We start from the raw sequence: 8,227 nt of genomic DNA on the forward strand, positions 1-8,227 counted from the left end.
CTATTTAAAAAATACAATAATTTTTCAAGCTTCACTTAATATGGCTTAATCTCGGACCAATTTTCTTTACAAATAATATATTTGCGGATAATACAACTATAACTTTTATGCATAAAATGAAAAAATGTTGTTAATACTTTTCATATTAATCAAACTTTCTCAAAACAATTTTTTTTACCTCCTATATATGTTTGCAGTAACACACCACTCTTTTTCAATCCATCTCAGAAGCTATTGCAAAGGTGATTGTAAGTATCTTATATTAATCTATATTACTAATAATATAAGAATTTACTTATTATATTAAAACAACGTCATCTAATCCTATTTTGCCTCTTTCTATTGGTTTATTTTTCTATTTTCTAAAAACAATAAGTCTTCATAATTCCTTAGTAATGAAATAATTCAAAAATAAAATCATAATTAACATTCAATTGAATGGTATCTATATTGTGGATTGTTGTTAACAATAAAATAGGGGGCTAAATGATAGTTATGAGATTTTAATACGTTCAAAATAGTCAAAATTAACTAGTTATTTTTGTCTTTACGTGATTTCTCAAACTTTTACATGTTTATTTGATTTTTAATTTTATTTTGTGATTGTTTTTTTCATTTTATGGTAACATTGAAACTTAAACCTATTATGACCATCTATATAATGAATATAAAAAAACTCAATCTGCATTTATTATTTTCTGTTCTCTGTAAGTTTTCCATCATCCATCGCACAAGAAAGGTATGTTATTTTTTATTATTACTTTATTTTTTTAATTTTCTCAATGTGTTACTATTTATTAGTTTATATGTGACACGGGGTTTTTAAAACCCTAAATTACGAGTAATAATATTTGTAGTAATAATATAGAAGGATTAGTGTGTGGCTACGTTTATAAATTTTATTTATGGTTTATACTTTTAAGAAATGTTTAAATGATTTCTAAGATTTCAAATGTGATCAAAACCCATTATTTAATTCCATTTCACCATCCATGATTGAGTGTCTGATACCCATTTTTACTCGAGAAAATGGGTCTTTCCATGACTAAAGAATATTATATATTAAAGGAAAACCTCAATACACATATCTCGGATAAACCAATCATTCCAATTTATGTAACTGGGTTGTTCACTTTTATTCTCTTGTTCACATTACAAATCTTTTTGTTCATAACTTTTTAACATCCTAATATGGATAATAATAAATAAAAGAAATATCGTTTACTTAAGGATTTGTTAATATTTAGTTAAGTTAAATAAAACAATAAAATGTGGGCTTAGTCAATAAAAGATGAAATAAGGGATGGTGATGAGTCTTAGGTCCATGGGCTTAATGGTATATAAACCCCTTAAACCTCCCTAAAACCCTCATTTCCATCCTCTAGCCTCCATAACACACTCAAAAACACACACAAACACTCCTCTACATTTCGAATGGTTTGGATCCGAACCAAGAAGGGTTTGTGCTAGATCTTCATCATACAAACAAGGAAAACGTCCATAATCACGTATCGAGCAAAACCGTAGCTAGAAGTAAACCCAAAAAGTTACGTTTTAGATTAAAGGTTATGTTTTTAAGGTCGTTTTGCCCTGGGATTTGATACTAAGGCATATCGGGCATTTTTATGCAAAAAAAATATGAACTTGGACGTAAACTAGGTGTTTTGGAATAAAACGGGACAAACAGGTAACGTTTGAACCGGGTTATTGCAAGAGAATGGTGTCGTTATAGACCAAGGCTCGTTTCTTAAGAAAGATGAGTCGAAAGGGAAGGATGGAAAGTGATAAGAATGGAAACCATATATGAACCGAATCCTTCAGAAACCTGATTCAGTAAAGTAATCGAATCGAGTTGTAAAGTAATTGAATCGAGTTGATAAGTAATCGAATCGAATTGAAAAGTAATCAAATCGAGTTGGTAAGTAATCTAATCGAATTGACAGAAAAGTAATCGAATTGAATGGCAAAGTAATCGAATAGAATTGTCATTCGATTTGAACTTTCATTCGATTAGAACTTCCATTCGATTAGAACTTCCATTTGATTAAAACTTCCGTTCGATTAGAACCTCCATTCGATTAGAACTTCCATTCGATTATAATCTCCATCCGATTAAAATCTCCATTCGATGAGAATCTGCAGTTCGAACCCAGCCAGGGGCTGTGCCCCTTGGACCCTGCTAGGGGTTGCTGCCCCTAGACCCTCGCTGGCAGGGGCGCTGCCCCCGGACCCCGTAGCTATGGGTTACAATAACTTAGAGTATGATATAATTAGAAGTAGTTAATTAATACTTACAACTATTGCACAGTTAGCCGTGCACAGCTTAGGAGGGGCATTATAGATAACTCTGAGAAGCACAAGATATATGTGAGTTTCTAGCCCCATTTTCTTGTTACGTTTTCGGGGTTGTGTGCATACTCGATGTGCTTAGTTAATACACTTACCTTAAGTGGTAAGTGTCACACCCCATCCTACGGCGGAAATGCTGGGGCGCGAACTGATTGTCAAAGCTCTCAAGGTTACTATCATGCATAATATTTAAATGACAATATCTATTAATTGAATTCAATTATCAAATAAATCAAATACAAACAATAATTCATACAACAATTTCTTGATTTAAAATATTCTTCTAGCTAAATTCTCCACTAAGTCTTCACCAACCTGCATATGCGTATAAAATAAAGTTTTGTCAACAACACATGTTGAGTGAGCAACACACCAGTTTAGTTGTACATATATTATATATAACAAAATATGTAGCTGCAACAAGTCATATGAGAATAACAAATTAACCAAATGAGCAAGTATAACTGAGATGTCGAGAAGCATAAAGGCTAACGACTAGCGTATGATCATACTAGATTGAGATTATGTTGTACCTCTCCGAATGCGAAAGCATACAGAGCAAATAAGCACATAAACAAGTAAGGTATAAGTTGTTAACACATAAGACAAAGTTGCAGTTTTAAGTATAAGTATATAATGAGAAATATATTCACGCATATGTCCCCAAAACATTGAAAGCGGTAAAATAGGGGAATGTGGTACTCACCTCGAAACAAGCAAGAGATTAGCGAACGCGGTAAGAACGGTAGTAAACAATAGTTACGCTCTTCGGAAGTTATCAACGAGAAATCCTAAGTAACAATAGTTGAGGAAATAAATATGGATAGAACAACGAAGCTACACTAGATAAGGGTTTGGGATTCGAAGATCGGGTACATTCTAACGAAAGTTTAATATTACTTAGATTTATAATTACTTTTATTTAACAACGGTTTCTCATAAATAATATTATTTTAGTTACAAAATTACCTGAAAATACTTAAGTAAATATTTATAAGACTTTGGATAAATTATATAAAGATATTTGTTTTAGATAATTATTTTAAGCTAAAAATACATTTAAGGTATTTATATAATTTATATTTGTCAAAATCTTTATTAAAGCTTATATACATATATTTACATATAATTATAAATACATATATAATTTTATGAAAATACCGAAAAGGCCAAGTAAACGATGTCGGTCTAATAAAATAAAGTTTTATTTACCATTTATAACAATAATAATTAATAGTTTATTAAACAAAACCAAACCCTTTTTTTTTTAGAAAAAACATTTATCAATTTTAATAACTATATATATGGTTTTATCCAAGATTCGGAAAATAATCGGTTTATATGTCGGTTTTATTAGAATAACGTTTATTTAATATTTAAATTTAATATATTAAGTTGCTAAAACTTTTTAGATCCATAAACTAATTAAAACAAAAATAAAAATCAAAACTGCCATGGCCGGGACTCGAACCCGCGCCATTGGCCATCTCCAAGAGTTATCATACAAGCACCCAGCCAACTGAGCTGGGTGCATCAGTTGGTTAGAGACCAAACAGAAACATTATAATTAGCAGGCCAGGTCCCCTTTCAAGAACATAAACCCTAGATTCAAAAAGCCGTTAATTCGATACACGTTAATTCAATTAACCTTAGGGTTAATATTCAGTAGACCAAGACGATCGGAAGCATGTATAGAATACCTGTAATGATGATAATTTGAGGGTCAAAACGCGACGAACAGATGACGACCAGAAAACAGAAGTGAACGGTCCATTAAACGACGATGATAAACCAATTATACAGTGGGTTAATGTTGGATAGGGTTTAGTGATTGTGTCTGCTTGATGAATTGAGTTTATATAACTATTTGCTTGTAGAATACGTCCAGCTTGGAGTCGGCTTACGTATATTAAGAAAACGGATCGTGATTGATTGATTATTCCATATTATGATTGTCGGTAGGCCGTAAATAGGAGGTATAATATATTGTTTGATTTGATTACCCAACTTAGATGCGTGAATTAAGGCTCAAGGTTTCCAAATTGCATCCGGGTTTGCGATTAGGGTCTGAATTGGGGTTGGATCAGGGTATGGGTCTTGGTAACCCAGTTTGATAAACGGGTTATAACACAAGTTACAAAAGGGACCCTGAAGTTGAAGGTGGGTATAGTATAAGCTAAAAGTTTAAGTTTGGGTTGAATTTGTAAACTTAAGAAAGATATAATCATAATAAATAGATAATAATATACTAATCAATTTAAACTCGATAAACGCGGTAAAATTCCCCAAATATCGAAATGGGTCAGGTATTTATATAAATTCGAAAACTCAAGTTGTTACAGTCTCCCATACTTTAGGGAATTTCATCCCGAAATTAAAGAATACTATAACAAACTATTTAATTAATTTTATTTTTTTTAGGAAAAGAAAATTAAAAAAAATAAAGTTATAAAAATTTAGCATAGCACAGGACTTTAAATAGTTAAAATAACGCTCCAAATGCAAATCCGGTAAGGGCACTTATATATAGGATGTACCAGCGGCGTATCCACCATGTCCTTATCATTTCTACATTTGTACCGTTATCCCAACTACTTTCAATTCTATATTATGGCACACAACTTTACGCTTCATGATTTCCATACGAGGACTTCGATAATTATGTTCCGGACCATAATTATTGTTATCGTCGGATGGTCCACATGATTCGTCCCATCGTGTGGATTTTCAAAACGTTTGATTAAAACATGAATTTGAGGAAACAAAAGTTTTAAGGAGTTTAATTTAGAACACTAGAATGTATAAAATAATTTTAAAAGTTGCAGTGGATTTTAATAAAGCAAAGAAACTTTAAGACGACTTTTAAACGTAAAGATATAGGTATTTAAAGTTGAAGAAGGGGTAGTTTATAAATAGTTAAGATTAATGAAGGTAACGAAATAAGATAGAAGTAGGCTTAAATAAACAATCTATTTAAAAGAAACTTTATTCATAAGATAGATTATAAAAGACAAATAGTTTAAATGGACATAAGAGGCGTTACAATAATTAAGAAAAAGACAAGATAAGGTAAGATATATAAGGGAACGGCAAAGGTCTTCAATATCGTTGAGTAGCTTGATTAACGTAACTTGAGGCACCATGAGGAGTTGCAGGAGTTGGAGCAGTTGAGGTAGATTGATTCGGCATTGCTTGGAAAGCTGGAGCTTGAACGGTTTCCAAAAGAGTTGTTTCGTGGAAATATGTCTGATAAACTTGAGCTTGCGGTTGTGAGGTTTGGTAGTGTTGGGTTAAGTAAGGTTGACCTTGTTTGACGGGAGGAGCTTAAGGGACATGAGGTTGATGGATTTGAGCCTGATGAGCATGGGTTAAGTAGTAGGGTATAGTCGTGGATTGAGATTTATGAGCTTGGGTAAGTTGTAGGCACATATTACGAAGATGGTTTGGGTATCCACAATGATAGCAAGCACGAGTATTAGGAACACTAGGTTGAGCATGAGGGGTAGGTTTTTGTGGAACAGCTTGTGCAGTAGGCGGGACACGACAAGTGTTAGCAAGATGACCATAACGGTTACATTGGGTGCAACGACGGCATAGGGATTTAACCGAGTGATGACGGTTACAAATGGAGCACGACGGAAAAGGACCGAGTTAAGGTTTCTTGTTTGAGGAGACATGCGGGTGGGTAGGATTTATTGCAACAAGGTTCTTACGTTTCTTGTTGTGAGGATGGGTGGAGGTAGATGGTTTGTAGTCACCAGTAGAGGAATTTGTGGGAAAAGTTGAATCGGTTGCATTGATGTTGAGAACGACGGGGAGTTTTTAGATGAGACATTCTACAGGGACCAAAAATGAGGATTTATAAGATGAAGGATAAATTGAGGAAATCATAAGAATAGTGAAATGTTTATCTATGTAGATCACTTATAATAACGTTGCGTTAAGAAGTGAGGGGATTTGCGTCATGAAAATTAAAAGTAAGAGTTTATAAGATGAGGGGGTACATATCGTAAATAGTTATTAAACGATGTAGTCAATAAGATTAATGTGTGATGACTACATAAGGAGTTAAGTCAGTTTAAAATTTATTTATTTAAGTTAAATTTAATTTTAAACCAACGAAATATAAATTGTGTGTTGGTCTCCCATGAGCTTTCCATGGCAATTTGAATGACCCAACGAAACTAACGATTAAAAGCAACTGAGTTGGACATCCCATGAGCGTTACATGGCAATTTGATTGTCCCAACTAATTAACGAATTAACAATGCAATGAAGTTTGTCGGCCCAATGAGCGTTACATGGCGTTTTAACCGACCAAACTAAATAACGAACTATCGAAATAAATATGGGTAGTCGGAGAATCTTGTGAAATCACCACATTGATTACTCCAACAAAAATACGAAATCAAGTTAAGAAATGAATAGTAAGAGTCCCCATGTGTTCCATGGATTTTTCACCCAACTAACCATTTAAATAACGGAACACAATAATCGGGAAAACCGAGTTTAGCCACGAAATCACCGTGAATTCGGTTAAAATCAACCAAAGGTGTCGATCATATGGCATTTATGGGTCTCGCTCGGGTCCATAGGGTTGAGTACTGTGGTCAGGTTATCACCCAGGTAAGGAATAGCGTCTTATCTTTGGTTCTTGGAACCGTTTTGCCAGTGCCCAACTCACAGTTTCTCTTCCCCTTTCATTTATCATAGGGACATGCCACATAACCTAGCCTTAAGGTTTACGAGTGAAAACAACAGGTGGGAATTCTTAAGGAATTTCCCGTAAATAAAAGCAATCTAATTTCGAAAAGTTTTATTTGAATGTTGAGGCATAGCCTCGGAGTTTGTGTGTGTGTGTGCATAACAATACAATAGATAATAAATAATTATCTAAGAAAGCTGTAAACAATTTAATTTGAACACATAAATGTAAACAAATAGGCACGTGTAGGGTTCCTAACCATGTGTCTAAGGCAATTTCTAACGACCTATCTTAAACCTTCGGCTCTGATACCAATCTGTCACACCCCAACCTACGGCGGAAATGCCGGGGCGCGAACTGATTGTCACAGCTCTCAAGGTTACTATCATGCACAATATTTAAATGACAATATCTATTAATTGAATTCAATTATCAAATAAATCATATACAAACAATAATTCATACAACAATTTCTTGATTTAAAATATTCTTCTAGCTAAATTCTCCACTAAGTCTTCACCAACCTGCATATGCGTATAAAATAAAGTTTTGTCAACAACACATGTTGAGTGAGCAACACACCAGTTTAGTTGTACATATATTATATATAACAAAATATGTAGCTGCAACAAGTCATATGAGAATAACAAATTAACCAAATGAGCAAGTATAACTGAGATGTCGAGAAGCACAAAGGCTAACGACTGGCTTATGATCATACTAGACTGAGATTATGTTGGACCTCTCCGAATGCGAAAGCATACAGAGCAAATAAGCACATAAACAAGTAAGGTATAAGTTGTTAACACATAAGACAAAGTTGCAGTTTTAAGTATAAGTATATAATGAGAAATATATTCACGCATATGTCCCCAAACCATTGAAAGCGGTAAAATAGGGGAATGTGGTACTCACCTCGAAACAAGCAAGAGATTAGCGAACGCGGTAAGAACGGTAGTAAACAATAGTTACGCTCTTCGGAAGTTATCAACGAGAAATCCTAAGTAACAATAGTTGAGGAAATAAATATGGATAGAACAACGAAGCTACACTAGATAAGGGTTCGGGATTCGAAGATCGGGTACATTCTAACGAAAGTTTAATATTACTTAGATTTATAATTACTTTTATTTAACAACGGTTTCTCATAAATAATATTATTTTAGTTACAAA

This window comes from Bidens hawaiensis, unplaced genomic scaffold (assembly GCF_021521415.1).
Source record: "Bidens hawaiensis isolate Kalapana, Puna unplaced genomic scaffold, B.hawaiensis_p1.1 tig00016426_1, whole genome shotgun sequence".
Lineage (NCBI taxonomy): Eukaryota > Viridiplantae > Streptophyta > Magnoliopsida > Asterales > Asteraceae > Bidens > Bidens hawaiensis.